Below are 17,694 nucleotides of genomic sequence, written 5' to 3'. Positions count from 1 at the left end.
GAATATGAAACACAACTGTAAGCAATAACATATACATAATAGTAAAAATAATGTTTATTGTCACAAGTTGGCTTATATTAACACTGCAAGAAGTTACTGTGAAAAAACACTAGTCGCCACACTCTTGGCGCCTGTTCGGGTACACAGACGGAGAATTCAGAATGTCCAAATTACCTCACAAGCACATCTTTCGGGACTTGTGGGAAGAAACCGGAGCACCCGGACGAAACCCACACGGACACAGGGAGAACATGCAAACTCAGCACAAGTCAGGAATCGAACCTGTGACTCTGGCGCTGTGAAGCAACAGTGCTAACCACTGTGCTACCGCGCCGCCCACAATCGCACAATTTCACAATGACAGAAATATTTCCATTAAAACAGAGACAATAATCCACATTAACACACTAATGGGCACACGTAGTCACATATTAACAGATTCGTACACACGCTCATACAAACACACATGAATACACATGGAGGCGTCAATACACAGCAATAGATAGTTATAAACAAACATCAACGCATAAATAGCACTGCTGCCTCACAGCGCCATAAACCCGGGTTCAATTCCAGCCTCGGATGATTGTCCGTGTTGAGTTTCCACATTCTCCCGTGTCCGTGTTTCCTCCGCGTGCTCCAGTTTCCTCCCACAGTCCAAAGATGTGCAGGTTAGGTGGATTAGCCACGCTATATCACCCCTTCGCGCCCAAAACGTTAGGTGGTGTTACGAGGTTCTGGGGATAGGGCAGGGCGTGCACCGTGCACGTCGGTAGGGTGTTCTTTCGGAGGGTCGGTGCAGACTCAATAGGCCGAATGGCCTCGTTCTCCACTGTAGGGATTATATGATGATGATTCTATGATGAAATACACGCATTGACACACACACACACACACACACGCATTTATCCAGGCACAAACATTAAGACACTGGCATGCATGATGAACGCAAAAAGACACATTAACACATATATTACTAGACAGGAAAATATAAACACTTATTAACACAGGCAATAATATATAAACATAGATTTCAACACATACACATACAATATAACACTCATATATACACATTGACAGAAGACAAACAAAGTTCACACACAGGCACTGACACACAAATACACAGACCAATACTCATTGACACAATGAACACACAGTGAACCTACACAGACATCTGGACACACAACAGAGGAGTAAATCAAAACACGGAATTTCGCATCGACACAGACACAAAATCTAAGGAACAAACACAAACGGCAGGCAATGGCGGCACGGTGGCATAGAGGTTAGCGCTGCTGCCTCACGCCACCATGGACCTGGGGTTGATCCCGCTCCTGGGTCCCTGCCCCAGTGGAGTTTTCACATTCTCCCCATGACCCGTGGGTCTCACCCCGACAACCCAAAGATGTGCAGGGTTGGCGGATTGGTCATGCTAAATTGCCCCTTAATTAGAAAAAAAAAGTGAAAGACATCAATTTCTGAGAGTCATGAACGCAACAGTAGATATGCAATGACAAATATATTAAAGAATGAATTAGCAGCGGGAGAAAATGAAACGAGAATATTAAAAATAAATCGTGGATTAATAAACAATCTGATTATATTTATTCGGCTCTATCCTCGTAGATACCACAGACCACACCTGGACTGAAGACGATGAGGATGATAACGGGAACATCTGGACAACCGCTTCCACATTCATCACCCTGTTCTTCCTGAGCATTTCCTACAGCGCTGCAGTCACTCTGGTGAAGGTGAGAAGATTCAATCCACTCACACTTCAAACTGACAGAAGCCGTTTCAAAAATCTCTAAATGTTTGATTGATTCAAAACTCTCACATCAATGTCCCCGATCATAAACATCTGCTTCATCATCATTTTCTCTCTCCTTTACAGATCAAGTGATCGGTTGACTTTTGGACGCTGTAGATTTTCCTCAGCTGTTTATTATGATCTCTGTGTGACACAAATACAATATCTCCTCTTGGTGACTCTAACAGCAAAATCTTCTCAGTTTATTATTCTGCATCTGTAACTGAGACAATCATGGACAGTATTTCTGTTTCCCAGTTTGAAATGTACGAGATAATTTTGGCTGTAATGTAACTGTAGCTAATAATTTCCCTCAATATCATGTCTAAATAAAGTAACTTATCTCGTTCCTTACTCATAACTTTGGCCTTCCCTTTACATTGAGCTCCTGTTCTCTCTTTCTGGTGTCTGTTACAGTTGTACATACATTTGGCAGCTCAGAGGGCATGTGTTCTGTTCTCACTGTGACCCTCAATCGTTATGTTTCCTTTCGTCAACTTCAAAATAAACTTTTGTGGAATATTTTCTCTGAAATTTTAATAAATATTGAATGAAAAATGAAGAAAATAAGTCTTGCCTGAATCCTTTCTCTCAGGCCCATCGGCACCGCTCCATTTCCCCGATTATCCAGTTTTCTCCCCTTTCCCAGACAGATATTTCTCACCAGTCCTGTCTGGGATGTGTCTGAACTCAAGGCCCCTCCGTGAAAGAGCCACTGCGCCACCAAGCGGCCCATCCGGGTAAACACACCTTCACCTTTGCCTTTTTATGGTTAAACTCCAGCGACAGGATGGATTGCACAGCTAAAGAATTCCACAGATTCACTGCGCTCTGAGAGAAGAAATGTTGCCTCATGTCTGTCTTAAATTTGAGACCCGTTACTTTGAGATTATGCCCTCTGGTCCTGGACTCTCCCACAAGAGGAAACATCCTCTCAGCATCTCCCCTGTCAACCCCCCTGAGAATGCTTATGTCTCAAAAAGGTCACCTCTCATTCGTCTCAACTCCAATGAGTACAGGCCCAAAAACTCAACCTCTTCTAATCAGAAAATCTCTCCATATCCGGGACTAACCTTTAGTTAATTGGATTAGGCCAGTTTTCAGAGGCTAGATTCACAGTATAAAAGTGATCCACCGACAGTGCAGACTTTGTTTTCACTGAGTGCTGAATTTGGTGCATTTGAGTTTTATAGTGAGAGTTTGGTGACTGAGGGAGTTGGGTGAGGAGGGAGTCAGGTGGTCCTTTCATTTTGTTTCCTACATTTCCGCAAAGAGCGAGAAAAGAGCCAGGCGTTTACAGAGAGTGCAACTGACTGGGAGCAGAGTCAGAGGGCGGAGATCCAGTTGGTCCACAGGGCAGCTATATTCTGTAAGGTAAGAGGGGATGGAGGCTAGGCCAGTTGCATGCTCCTCCTGTAGGATGTGGGTGGTGAGGGATACCACCAGTGTCCCCGCTGACTATACCTGCGGGAAATGCACCCAACTCCAGCTCCTTAGAGACCGTGTTAGGGAACTGGAGCTGGATGAACTTCGGATCATCCGGGAGGCAGAGGGGGTTATAGAGATGAGTTACAGAGAGGTAACCACGCCCAAGGTATAGGACAAGAGTAGCTGGGTTACAGTCAGGGGAAAGAAAACAAACAGTCAGACAGTGCAGGGATCCCTCGTGGCCGTTCCCCTTCAAAACAAGTATACCGTTTTGGATGCTGTTGGGGGGGGATGACCTACCGGGGGAAGGCCCTAGCGGCCAGGTCTCTGGCACTGAGTCTGACTCTGGGGCTCAGAAGGGAAGGGGGGAGAATGGAAAAGCAATAGTAATAGGAGATTCAATGGTGAGGGGAATAGATAGGAGATTCTGTGGTCGCGAGCGAGACTCCCGGAAGGTATGTTGCCTCCTGGTTGCCAGGGCCAGGGATGTCTCGGATCATGTCTTCAGGATCCTTAAGGGGGAGGGGGAGCAGCCATAAGTCGTGGTGCACATTGGTACCAATGACGTAGGTAGGAAAAGGGGTGTGGAGGTGATAAACAAGTTTAGGGTGTTAGGCTGGAAGTTAAAAGCCAGGACAGACAGAGTTGTCATCTCTGGTTTGTTGCCGGTGCCACGTGATAGCGAGGCTAGGAATAGGGAGAGAGTGCAGTTGAACACGTGGCTGCAGGAATGGTCTAAGAGGGAGGGCTTCAGGTATTTGGATAATTGGAGCGCATTCTGGGGAAGGTGGGACCTGTACAAGCGGGACGGGTTGCATCTGAACCAGAGGGGCACCAATATCCTGGGAGGGAGGTTTTCTAGTACTCTTCGGGAGGGTTTAAACTAATTTGGCAGGGGAATGGGAACCGGATTTGTAGTCCAGCAACTAAGTTAGCCGATATTCAGGACGCCAAAGCGTGTAGTGAGGCAGTGGGGAAGGGAACACTGACAAAGGAGAGTACTTGCAGGCACGGAGATGGGTTGAAGTGTGTATACTTCAACGCAAGAAGCATCAGGAATAAGGTGGGTGAAGTTCAGGCATGGATCGGTACTTGGGACTACGATGTGGTGGCCATCACGGAAACTTGGATAGAAGAGGGGCAGAAATGGTTGTTGGAGGTCCCTGGTTCTCGATGTTTCAATAAGATTTGGGAGGGTGGTAAAAGAGGTGGGGGGGGGGGGCTGGCATTGTTAATTAGAGATAGTATAACAGCTGCAGAAAGGCAGTTCGAGGAGTATCTACCTACTGAGGTAGTATGGGTTGAAGTCAGAAATAGGAAAGGAGCAGTCACCTTGTTGGGAGTTTTCTATAGGCCCCCCAATAGTAGCAGAGATGTGGAGGAACAGATTGGGAAACGGATTTTGGAAAGGTGCAGAAGTCACAGGGTAATAGTCATGGGTGACTTCAACTTCCCAAACATTGAGTGGAAACTCTTTAGATCAAATAGTTTGGATGGGGTGGTGTTTGTGCAGTGTGTCCAGGAAGCTTTTCTAACACAGTACATAGATTGTCCGACCAGAGGGGAGGCCATATTGGATTTGGTACTTGGTAATGAACCAGGGCAAGTGGCAGATTTAATAGTGGGGGAGCATTTTGGAGATAGTGACCACAATTCTGTGACTTTCACTGTAGTAATGGAGAGGGATAGGTGCGTGCAACAGGGCAAGGTTTACAATTGGGGGAAGGGTAAATACGATGTTGTCAGACAAGAACTGAAGTGCATAAGTTGGAAACATAGGCTGTCAGGGAAGGACAGAAGTGAAATGTGGAACTTGTTCAAGGAAAAGGTACTACGTGTCCTTGATATGTATGTCCCTGTCAGGCAGGGAAGAGATGGTCGAGTGAGGAAACCATGGTTGACAAGAGAGGTTGACTGTCTTGTCAAGAGGAAGAAGGAGACTTATGTAAGGCTGAGGAAACAAGGTTCAGACAGGGCGCTGGAGGGATACAAGATAGCCAGGAGGGAACTGAAGAAAGGGATTAGGAGAACTAAGAGAGGGCACGAACAATCTTTGGCGGGTAGGATCAAGGAAAACCCCAAGATGTTTTACACATATGTGAGAAATATGAGAATGACTAGAGCGAGGGTAGGTCTGATCAAGGATAGTAGCGGGAGATTGTGTATTGAGTCTGAAGAGATAGGAGAGATCTTGAACGAGTACTTTTTTCAGTATTTACAAATGAGAGGGGCCATATTGTTGGAGAGGACAGTGTGAAACAGACTGGTAAGCTCGAGGAAATACTTGTTGGGAAGGAAGATGTGTTGGGCATTTTGAAAAACTTGAGGATAAACAAGTCCCCCGGGCCTGACGGGATATATCCAAGGATTCTATGGGAAGCAAGAGATTAAATTGCAGAGCCATTGACAATGATCTTTTCGTCCTCACTGTCAACAGGGGTGGTACCAGGGGATTGGAGAGTGGCGAATGCCGTGCCCCTGTTCAAAAACGGGAATAGGGATAACACTGGCAATTACAGGCCAGTTAGTCTTACTTCGGTGGTAGGCAAAGTAATGGAAGGTGTATTGAGGGATAGGATTTCTGAGCATCTGGAAAGACACTGCTTGATTAGGGATAGTCAGCACGGATTTGTGAGGGGTAGGTCTTGCCTTACAAGTCTTACTGAATTCTTTGAGGAGATGACCAAGCATGTGGATGAAGGTAAAGCAGTGCATGTAGTGTACATGGATTTTAGTATGGCATTTGATAAGTTTCCTCATGGTAGGCTTATGCAGAAAGTAAGGAGGCATGGGATAGCGGGAAATTTGGCCAGTTGCATAATGAACTGGCTAACCGCTGGAAGTCAGAGAGTGGTGGTGGATGGCAAATATTCAGCCTGGATCCCAGTTGCCAGTGGCATACCGCAGGGATCAGTTCTGGGTCCTCTGCTGTTTGTGATTTTCATTAATGACTTGGATGAGGGAGTTGAAGGGTGGGTCAGTAAATTTGCAGACGATATGAAGATTGGTGGAGTTGTGTATCATGAGGAGGGCTGTTGTCGGCTGCAAATTGACATAGATAGGATGCAGAGCTGGGCTGAGAAGTGGCAGATGTAGTTTAACCCTGAAAAGTGTGAGGTTGCCCATTTTGGAAGGACAAATATGAATGCAGAATACAGGGTTAACGGTAGGGTTCTTGGCAATGTAGGGGAGCAGAGATCTTGGGGTCTATGTTCATAATCTTTGAAAGTTGCCACTCAAGTGGATAGAGCTGTGAAGAAGGCCTATGGTGTGCTAGCGTTCATTAACAGAGGGATTGAATGTAAGAGCCGTGCGGTGATGATGCAGCTGTACAAAACTTTGGTAAGGCCAAATTTGGAGTACTGTGTACAGTTCTGGTCACCTCATTTTAGGAAGGATGTGGAAGCTTTGGAAAAGGTGCAAAGGAGATTTACCAGGATGTTGCCTGGAATGGAGAGTATGTCATACGAGGAAAGGTTGAGGGTGCTAGGCCTTTACTCATTAGAACGGAGAAGGATGAGGGGTGACTTGATAGAGGTTTATAAGATGATCAGGGGAATAGATAGAGTAGTCAGTCAGAGACCATTTCCCCGGGTGGAACAAACCATTACAAGGGGACATAAATTTAAGGTGAATGGTGGAAGACATAGGGGGGATGTCAGAGGTAGGTTCTTTACCCAGAGAGTAGTGGGGGCATGGAATGCACTGCCTGTGGAAGTAGTTGAGTCGGAAACATTAGGAACCTTCAAGCGGCTATTGGACAGGTACATGGATCATGGTAGAATGATACAGTGTAGATTAATTTGTTCTTAAGGGCAGCACGGAAGCATTGTGGATAGCACAATAGCTCCTCAGCTCCAGGGTCCCAGGTTCGATTACGGCTTGGGTCACTGTCTATGCAGAGTCTGCACCGCCTCCCCGTGTGTGCGTGGGTTTCCTCCGGGTGCTCCGGTTTCCTCCCACAGTCCAAAGATGTGCAGGTTAGGTGGATTGGCCATGATAAATTGCCCTTAGTGTCCAAAATTGCCCTTAGTGTTGGGTGGGTTACTGGGTTATGGCGATAGGGTGGAGGTGTTGACCTTGGGTAGGGTGCTCTTTCCAAGAGCCGGTGCAGACACGATGGGCCGAGTGGCCTCCGTCTGCACTGTAAATTCTATGATAATCTATGATTAATCTAGGACAAAGGTTCGGCACAATATTGTGGGCCGAAGGGCCTGTTCTGTGCTGTATTTTTCTATGTTCTATGTTCTAACCTAGTGAACCTTCTCTTGACTGTCTCCAATGCCCGCATATCTTTCCTCAGGAAAGTGGACTAATGTTGTTCACAGTATTCCAAGTGTGGTCTAACTATTGCCTTGTATAATTCCAGCTGGGCTTCTCTATTTTTATGCTGCATTCCCTTTGAAATAAAGGCCAACCTTCCATTTACCTTCCCAACGACCTGCTGAACCTGCACGCTAGCTTTTGTGATTTATGCCCGAGGACCCCCAGGCCCCTCTGTGCTGCAGTTTTCTGTAGTCTTTCTCACTTTGAATAATATTCAACTCCTTTATTCTTCCCATCAAAGTGCATACATTTTCGGTTTCCTACATTATATTCCATTTCTCAAGTTTTTGCCCACTCAACTAACCTGTTTATAGCCGTGTGTAGACTTCCCACCTATTTTTGCGTCATCCACAAAGTTTGCAAAAGTGCATTCGCTTCCCTCGTCCAAGTCATTAATATATATGGTAAATAACTGTGGCCCCAGTATGGATCCCAGCGGCACTCCGCTAGTTACGTTGCCATTCTGAAAATGCCCCCTTATCCCAATTTCCTGTCTTTTATAATAGTAATAATTATTGTCACAAGTAGGCTTCCATTAACATTGCAATGAAGTTACTGTGAAAACCCCCTGGTCGCCACACACCAACGCCTGTTCGGGTACACTGAGGGAGAATTCAGAATGTCCAATTCACCTAACAACCACGTCTTCGGGACTTGTGGGAGGAAACCAGAGCACCTGGAGGAAACCCACGGAGACACGGGGAGAACGTGCATTATCATGGTCAGTTTCCCAACACTATGAGCTCTTATCTTATTATGTAGCCGGTTGTGTGGTACCTTATCAAACACTTTTTGGAAATCCAAGTGTATTAGATCTACTGGCTCCCCGTCATCTATCCTGCTTGTTACCACCTCAAAAATTTCTAAAAATGTTTCAAACATGATTTCCCCTTCATGAAGCCATGCTGACTCTGTTTGATGATATTATGCTTTTCAAAATGTTCTGCTATTACATCCTTTATAATGGGCTCTTAACATTTTCCCGATGACAGATGTTAAGTTTATTGGCCTATCGTTATTGTTTTTTGTCTCCCTCCTTTATTAAATAACGATGTTGCATTCGCAGTTTTCCAATCCTTCGGGACTTGTCAAGAATTTGACCAGGGCATCCACTATCTTTGCAGCTACTTCCTTTACTATCCTGGGATGCAACCCATCAGGCCAGGAACATAGCAGACTTTTGCTCCATTCGTTTCCAGAATACTTTTTCTCCGGTCTAGTTATTGTGTTTATTGCCTTCCCCTTTTGCCTTTGATTATTTAGTATTTGTGGAATGCTATTCCTGTCTCCTACCGTGAAGACTGACTCACAGTATTTATTTAACTCCTCTGCCATTTCCTGACTCCCCATTATTCTTTCCGCAGTCTCATTCTCTCAGGAACCGACGTCCACTTCATTGCCTCTCTTCATTTTTAAGAATTTAAGGAAACTCTTGCTGTCCATTTCTATATTACTTCCTAGTTTATCCTCATGGTATATGTCCTCCCTGTTTTTGCTCATCTACTGTTTTTTTTCTGAAAACTTCCCCAAACCTCTGGGAATATATTTGCCAAGATACGTTTTGACTTTGAGTTTAACACTATCTTTAACTTGGCAGAGCTGCCTCACAGACTAGTTAAGCAACAACCTGACATAGTCATACTCACAGAATCATACCTTACAGACAATGTTCCAGACAGCACTGTTACCATTCCTGGGTATGTCCTGTTTCACCGGTCGGACAGATCCAGCAGAGGCAGCGGCACAGTGGTATACATTCAGGAAGGAGATGCCCTAGGAGTCCTCAACATGGGCTCTGTTGAGAACATGAAGACAACATGAAGTCCCACGGCTTCAGGTTAAATATGGGCAATGTACCGGCCACCATCCGCTGATTACAATGTACCGGCCACCATCTGCTGATGAATGATGTACGCCTCCATGTTGAACACCACTTGGAGGAAGCACTGATGGTGGCAAGGGAGCAGATTATGCTCTGGGAAGGGTACTTCAATGTCCATCACTAAGAGTGTCTTGGTAGTACCACCACAGACCGAGCTGGCCGGGCCCTAAAGGACATAGCCGCTAGACTGGGACTGCAGCAGGTGGTGAGGGGACCAACAAGAGGGAAAAGCATACTTGACCTCATCCTCACCAATCTGCCTGCTGCAGATGCATCTGTCCATGACAGTATCAGTAGAAGCGGCCACCGCACAGTCCTTGTGGTGACAAAGTCCCGTCTTCACATTGAGGATATTATCTCCATCGTGTTGTGTGGCACTACCACTGTGCTAAATGGGATAGACTTCGAACAGATCTTGAAACTCAAAACTGGGCATCTATGAGGCTATGTGGGCCATCAGCAGCAGCAGAATTGTATTCAACCACAACCTGCCACCCTCATGGCCACCACTCTACCATTACCACCAAGCCAGGGGATCAACACTGATTCTATGAAGAGTGCAGGAGAACATGCCAGGAACAACATTAGACATACCAAAAAATGAGGTGTCAACCTGGTGAAGCTACAACACAGGACGTCTTGTGTGCCAAACAGCATAAGCAGCAAGTAATAGACAGAGCTAAACGGTTCCATAACGAACACATCAGATCCAAACTCTGCAGTTCTGCCACATCCAGTCACGTATGGTTGTGGACAATTAAACAATTCACTGGAGGAGGAGGCTCCACAAATATCCCCATCCTCAATGATGGAGGAGCCAAGCACATATGTGCAAAAGGCAAGGCTGAGGTATTTGCAACAATCATCAGCCAGAAGTACCGACTGGATGATCCATCTCAGTCTCTTTTGGAGGTCCCCAGCATTACAGATGTCAGTCTTCAGTCGAGAAATTCACTCCACGTGATATGAAGAAACGGCTGAAGGCACTGGATACTGCAAAGGCTTTGGGCTCTGACAATGTAGGGACAATAGTACTGATAACTTGTGCTCCTGAACTTGCCGCACCCCTAGCCAAGCTGTCCCAGCACAGCTAGAACACTGGCATCTACACTGTCGAAAATTGCCCAGGCGTGTCCTGTACACAACATGACAAATGCAACCCAGCCAATTATCACACTGTCAATCTACTCTCCATGATCAGCAAAGTGATGGAAGGAGTCATCAGTAGTGCGATCAAGTGGCACTTACTCAGTAATACCCTTCTCTCGGATGCTCGGTTTGGGTTCCGCCAGGGTCAATCTGCTCCTAACCTCATTGCAACCTTGGTTCAAACATGGACACAAGAGCTGAATGTGAGAGGTGAGAATAACTGCCCTTGACATCAAGGCAGTATTTGATAGAGTATGGCATCAAGGAGCCCTCGGTAAACTGGAGTCAATGGGAATCAGGGGAAAAACTCTCCACTTACTGGAGTCATATCTGGCACAAAGGAAATTGGTCGTGGTGTTTGGAGGTCAATCATCTCAGCTCCAGGACATCACTGCAGGAGTCCCTCAGGGTAGTGTCCTAGGCCCAATCATCTTCGAATCCAGGTCCACAGGTCATTATCCTGGGTATCTGGATCATTAGTCCAGCGACAAGACCACTACGCCACCATCTCCCCTATACACCGCCTCTGAAACTGGGATAACTGAGTGAATCGCTTCTCACACATGAAGCAAATGAATGGTCTCTCCCCAGTGTGAACCCACTGGTGATTCAGCAGGGTGGATGACTGAGTGAATCTCTCCCCACACACAGAGCAGTGAATGGTCTCTTCCCGGTGTAATCTGGTGTTTCAGCAGGCTGAATTATTGAGCGAATCCCTTCCCAGACACGGAGCAGGTGAATGGTCTCTCCCCGGTGTGAATTCAGTGGTGTTTCAGTAGGCTGAATGAGTGAGTCACTTCCCGCACACGGAGCAGGTGAATAGCCTCTCCCCACTTTGAATTCGCCGGTGAGTCAGCAAAAGCTTGTTACTTTTAAAGCTCTTTTCCCAGCTGGAGCATTTAAACGGCCTCAAGTCAGAGTGAAGAAATCGGTTTGAACTGAGGTCAGTTAGTTGACAATCCCTTCTCACAAATAGAGCAGATGAACAGTTTCTCGCTGGTGCGAGTTCTCTGGTGTTTATGTAAGTTGGATAGCTGAGTGAATCCTTGACCACATTCTGAGCAGATGAATGGCCTCCCCCGGTGTGACTCCATTGATGAATTTCCAGCACAGACAGGGATCTGAATCTCTTCCCACAATCCCCACATTTCCATGATTTCTCCATGGTGCCAGTGTCCTTGTGTCTGTCCAGATTGGCTTCAAGAAGACCACCATCATACACCGGTGCCAAAGAAGAACCAGGCAGCGTGCCTCAATGACTACCATCCGGTGGCCCTGACTTCAGTCATAATGAAGTACTTCGATAGGTTGATCATGAAGCGCATCACCTCCATACTCCCAGAACGCCTTGATCCACTGCAATTCGCATACCGCCACAACCGGTCCACAGCAGATGCCATTTCTCTGGCCCTACACTCATCCCTAGAGCATCTCGACAGCAAGGACTCTGACATCAGACTCCTATTTATTTACTACATATCCGCCTTCAACACCATAATCCCAGCCAAGCTCATATCAAAGCTCCAAAACCAACAGTCTATCCCTCAATGCCAGCAAAACTAAAGAGCTGGTCATTGACTGCAGGAAGCAATGTACTGTACACACACCCCTGTCAGCATCAACGGGGCCGAGGTGGAGATGGTTAGCAGTTTCAAATTCCGATGGGTGCACATCTCAAAAAATCTGTCCTGGTCCACCCATGTTGATGCTACCACCAAGAAAGCACAACAGCGCCTAAACTTCCTCAGGAAACTAAGGAAATTCAGCATGTCCACATTTAGTCTTGCCAACCTTTGCAGATGCACCATAGAAAGCATCCTATCTGGCTGCATCACAGCCTTGTATGGGAACTGCTCGGCCCAAGATCGCAAGAAACTTCAGAGAGTCGTGAACATAGCTCAGTCCATCACACAAACCTGCCTCCCATCTATTGACTCCATCTACACCTCTCATGGCCTGGGGAAAGCGGGCAGCATAATCAAAGACCCCTCCCACCCGGCTTACTCACTCTTCCAACATCTTCCATCGGGCAGGAGATACAGAAGGCTGAGAACACGCACGGAGAGACTCAAAAACAGCTCCTTCCCGCTGTTTTTTTTAAATAAACATTTTCTTGAGGTATTTTTTGGTGTTGTAACAACAAAATAAACAATGTACATGAAACTATATACATAGTGCAAAAGCCGTCACCCGCCCTTACAGGTCCCACCTTTAATAACCCCCTACTTTAAGCTAAACTAACCCCCCCCCCCTCCCAACCTTCTGCTGGTGATCAATTTTCCACGAAGAAGTCGACGAACGGTTGCCACCTCCGGGTGAACCCTAACATAGACCCTCTCAAGGCGAACTTGATTTTCTCCAAACAGGAAGCTAGCCATGTCCGATAGCCAGGTCTCTGACTTCGGGGGCTTTGAGTCCCTCCAAGCTAATAATATCCGTTTCCGGGCAACCAGGGAAGCAAAGGCCAGAACGTCTGCCTCTTTCTCCTTCTGGATTCCTGGGTCTTCTGACATTCCGAAAATCGCCCCCTCTGGACTCAATGCCACCCTCGTTTTAAACACCGTGGACATGGCATCTGCAAACCCCTGCCAAAATACCCTAAGCTTCAGACATGTCCAGAACATGTGGACATGGTTTGCTGGTCCTCCCGCACATTTTGCACACCTGTCTCCCACCCCAAAAATCTGCTCATCCGGGCCACTGTCATGTGAGCCCGACTGAATGAACTTGAATTGTATCAGGCTGAGCCTAGCACACGTTGTGGACGTGTTGACTCTACTCAACGTGTCCGCCCATAGACCATCCTCTCTCTCTCCTCCCAGCTCCTTCTCCCACTTGCGCTTCAGCTCCTTGGTCTGCATCTCCTCTGACCCCATAAGTTCCTTGTAAATGTCAGAGACGCTCCCTTCACCTACCCACCCTCTGGAAACTACCCTGTCCTGAATTCCCCTTAGCGGTAGGAGCAGGAAGGTTGACACCTCTTTACGTAGGAAGTCCCGCACCTGCAGATACCTGAATTCGTATCCCCTCGCCAACCCAAACTTCTCCTCCAGTGCCCTCATACTCGGAAAGCTCCCCTCTATAAACATATCCCCCATCCTCTCAATCCCTGCTCTCCGCCATATCCGCAACCCCCCCATCCATACTTCCCGGGGCAAACCGTTGATTATTGCAGATTGGGGACCAGACCGATGCTCCCTCTGCTCCCACATGTCTCCTCCATTGCCCCTGGACTCTCAGGGCCACCACCACCACAGGGCTGGTGGAGTATCGTGCCAATGGGAATGACAGAGGCACAGTTACCAATGCCCCCAGACTGGTGCCCTTGCATGAAGCCACCTCCATACGCTCCCATGCCCACCCCTCCCCCACCACCCACTTCCTGATCATGGCTATATTCGCTGCTCAGTAATAGTTACTAAAATTTGGCAGCGCCAGCCCGCCCTCTCCCCGACTCCGCTCAAGTATTACCTTCCTCACTCGTGGGGTCTTGCCAGTGATCACTTTGTTGACCCGTTTAAAAAAGGACCGCGGAATAAAAATTGGGAGACATTGAAACGCGAACAGGAATCTTGGGAGGACTGTCATCTTCACCGTCTGCACCCTCCCAGCCAGTGACGACGGAAGCGCGTCCCACTTTCGGAAATCATCCTTCATTTGGTCTACTCGCCGGGCCAAATTTAATTAATGCATCCGGTCTCATTCCCGCGCCTCTTTGATGGTTAAGTACCTAAAGCTTCCCCCTACTAATCTAAACGACAGCTCCCCCAATCGCCTCTCCTGTCCCCTTGTCTGGACCACAAACATCTCACTTTTCCCCATATTTAACTTGTACCCCGAAAACCAGCTAAATTCCCCTAGAATACTCATAATTTCTTCCATCCCCTCTATTGAGTCCGATATATACAGAAGCAGGTCGTCTGCATAGAGCGAGACTCTGTGCTCCACGCCCCCCCCCCCCCCCCCCCTCTCCCGGACCAGCCCCTTCCAGCCCCTTGAGGCTTTCAGAGCAATCGCCAGTGGCTCTATAGCCAGCGCAAACAACAGTGGGGAAAGGGGGCATCTCTGTCTCGCCCCTCTGTGCAGACTAAAATAGTCCGATGTTGTCCTATTCATCCATACACTTGCCACAGGAGCCTTATACAGCAACCTGACCCAGTCAATAAAACCCCGCCCAAATCCAAACCGTCCCAGTACCTCCCACAGATAATCCCATCAAAGATTACCTGATCAAAGGCCTTTTCTACATCCATTGCGATCACTACCTCCAACTCCCTACCTTCCGGGGGAATCATGATCACGTTTAACAACCTTCTTACATTGGCCACCAACTGCCTACCCTTAACAAACCTCGTCTGGCCCTCCCCAATAATGTCAGGAACTCAATCCTCAATCCCGGAGGACAAAATTTTGGCCAGCAATTTGGCATCTACATTCAACAGGGAGGTCGGCCTATAGGATCCACACAGCTCCGGGTTCTTGTCCCGCTTAAGGATCAGCGAAATCGTGGCCTGTGACAACATCGGGGGCAGCACCCCTCTTTCCTTTATCTCATTGAACATCCTCAACAACACCGGCCCCAATATCCCAGAGAACCTTTTATAAAACTCCACTGGGGACCCGTCCGGCCCCAGGGCTTTACCTGACTGCATGGCCTTCAATCCCTCCACTATCTCTTCCAGCCCGATCGGGGCCCCCAGCCCTTCTACCACCTCCCCGTCCACCTTTGGGAAATTCAGCCCCTCCAAGAAGTGCCTCATCCTCTCCGGCCCCGTAGGGGGTTCTGACCTATACAGCCTACTGTAGAAATCCCTGAACGCCTTACTCACCCCTGCTGAATCTCCAACCAGGTTCCCATCTCCGCCATTTACTTTCCCTATCTCCCTGGCTGCCTCCCTCTTTCTAAGCTGCTGTGCACGCATTCTACTGGCCTTCTCTCCATACCCAGAGATCGCCCCCCTCGCCTTTCTCAGCTGCACCACCACCCTCCCTGTGGTTAACAAGCCAAACTCCGATGTAGCCTCTGCAATTCCCTTAAAAGCCCTGCCTCTGGGGTCTCCGTATACCTCCTATTGATCTGTAGTATCTCCTTTACCAGTCGGCCCGTCTCTGCCCTGTCCACCTTCTCCCTCTGGGTCCGTAACAAGATCAGCTCCCCTCTGACCACTGCCTTCATTGCTTCCTAGACCATCGCTGCTTAAATTTTCCCCGTGTCGTTGACCTGCAGGTAATTCTGAATACATTTCCTCAGCCGCTTGCACACCCCTTCGTCGGCCAAAAGTCCCACATCCAACCTCCAGTGCGGGCGCTGGTTACTGTCTTTACTAACCTGCAGGTCAACCCAGTGTGGAGCATGGTCTGCGACTGTGATCGCCGAGTACCCCGTGTCCACCACCCCTGTCAATAAGGCCTTATTCACCTACTCAAAAACAAAGAAATCAATCCGGGAGTACACTCTATGCACGTGTGAGTAGAAGGAGAACTCCTTCACCCTCGGCTGCCCAAATCTCCATGAACCCTTTTAGTTCCTTTGCCATCGCTGGCACCCTGCCCGTTTTCGAGCTTGACTGGTCCAAGCCAGGGTCAATAACTATGTTGAAGTCCCCTCCCATGACCAACTTTGCGAGTCCAGGTCCGGTATCTTCCTCAGTGGCCTCTTTATAAACTTCACATCATCCCAATTTGGCACGTATATATTTACTAATACCACCTGCACCCCCTCCAGTTTCCCACGGACCATAATGTACCGACCTCCCACATCTGAGACTATTCTACCCGCCTCAAACACCAACCGCTTATTGATCAGGATCGCAACCCCTCCAGTCTCTGAGTCTAGTCCCGAGTGAAAGACCTGACTGACCCAGCCTTTCCTCAATCTAATCTGATCAGTTACTCTAAGGTGCCTCTCCCGCAACATTACCACATCCACCTTCAGTCCCCTAAGATGCGCAAACACACATGCCCTCTTGAACGGCCCATTTAACCCTCGAACATTCCAGGTGATCAACCTAGTTGGGGGGCACATTGCCCCCCCCCCTTTCACCGATCAGCCATCCCCTTTTTTGGGCCCACCTGCAGCCCATGCTCCGCACCTCCACCAGCCCGCCCCCAGACAGTCTCCACCCCCAACCTCCTCTCTGTCCCTTAGCCCAAATCCCTCCTTCGTCAGCAGAATATTCACCCCCTCCCTCCCCCCAGTAACAACACTCTGTAACCCAAACCCTTTAATAAACCGAACATATGCACACCCACCACTGTGCTTTTGTGAGCAAGCCCGCCCAGCTCGCTTAGTGGCCCCCATCCCTGGCGCTGGATAGTCTCCCACCTAGTGTTCCCTCCCCACCCTCCCCTTGCTCATACAAACAAACTCCAACGTCATACAATCCCCACACAATTGCCCGACAGAAAACACCAAAATCTAAACAAGCACACCTCCATCCCCAACAGTGCAGGTTAAAACCTTAACTCACTCAGCTCTACCGCTGGTCCCAAATCAATGCACAATGCATTACAAACAGCTTCCAGAAAACGAGAAACAAGAAACTTTTTTTTTTAAAAGAATAGAAAAACCAAAAAAAAAAATGAACATTGCAGCAAAGTTCAAAAGTTCTCGGTCCACCACCAGTCCTTTCCTTTTCGCGAAGTCCAGCACGTCCTCAGGTGACTCAAAATAAAAGTGCTGCTCCTCATGCGTGACCCAAAGATGGGCCGGAGAAAACAGTTTGAACTTCACCTTTTTCTTAAAAAGGATTGACCTGATCTGGTTGAAGCCTGCTCTTCTCCTGGCCACCTCCACACTCAGGTCCTGATAGATCCGCAGGACACTGTTATCTCACGTACAGCTTCGTGTCTGCTTGGCCCACTGTAGAATGCGCTCCTTTTCCAAGTACCTGTGGAATCTCACGACCATTGCCCTCAGGGGGTCTCCCATTCACGGCTTCCTCGCGAGCGCTCTGTGAGCCCTGTCCACCTCCAAGGGTCAGGGGAGTGCCCCATCCCCCAGCAGCTTCTCAAACATGTCCGTGATGTATGCCCCAGCGTCCACTCCTTCAGACCCCTCCGGGAGACCAACAATTCTCAATTTCTGCCGGCGAGA

The sequence above is a fragment of the Scyliorhinus torazame genome, chromosome 5 (genome assembly GCF_047496885.1).
Source record: "Scyliorhinus torazame isolate Kashiwa2021f chromosome 5, sScyTor2.1, whole genome shotgun sequence".
NCBI classification, from domain to species: Eukaryota; Metazoa; Chordata; class Chondrichthyes; order Carcharhiniformes; family Scyliorhinidae; genus Scyliorhinus; species Scyliorhinus torazame.
The sequence above is the reverse complement of the archived record's forward strand: the minus strand, read 5'-3'. Positions refer to the sequence as shown.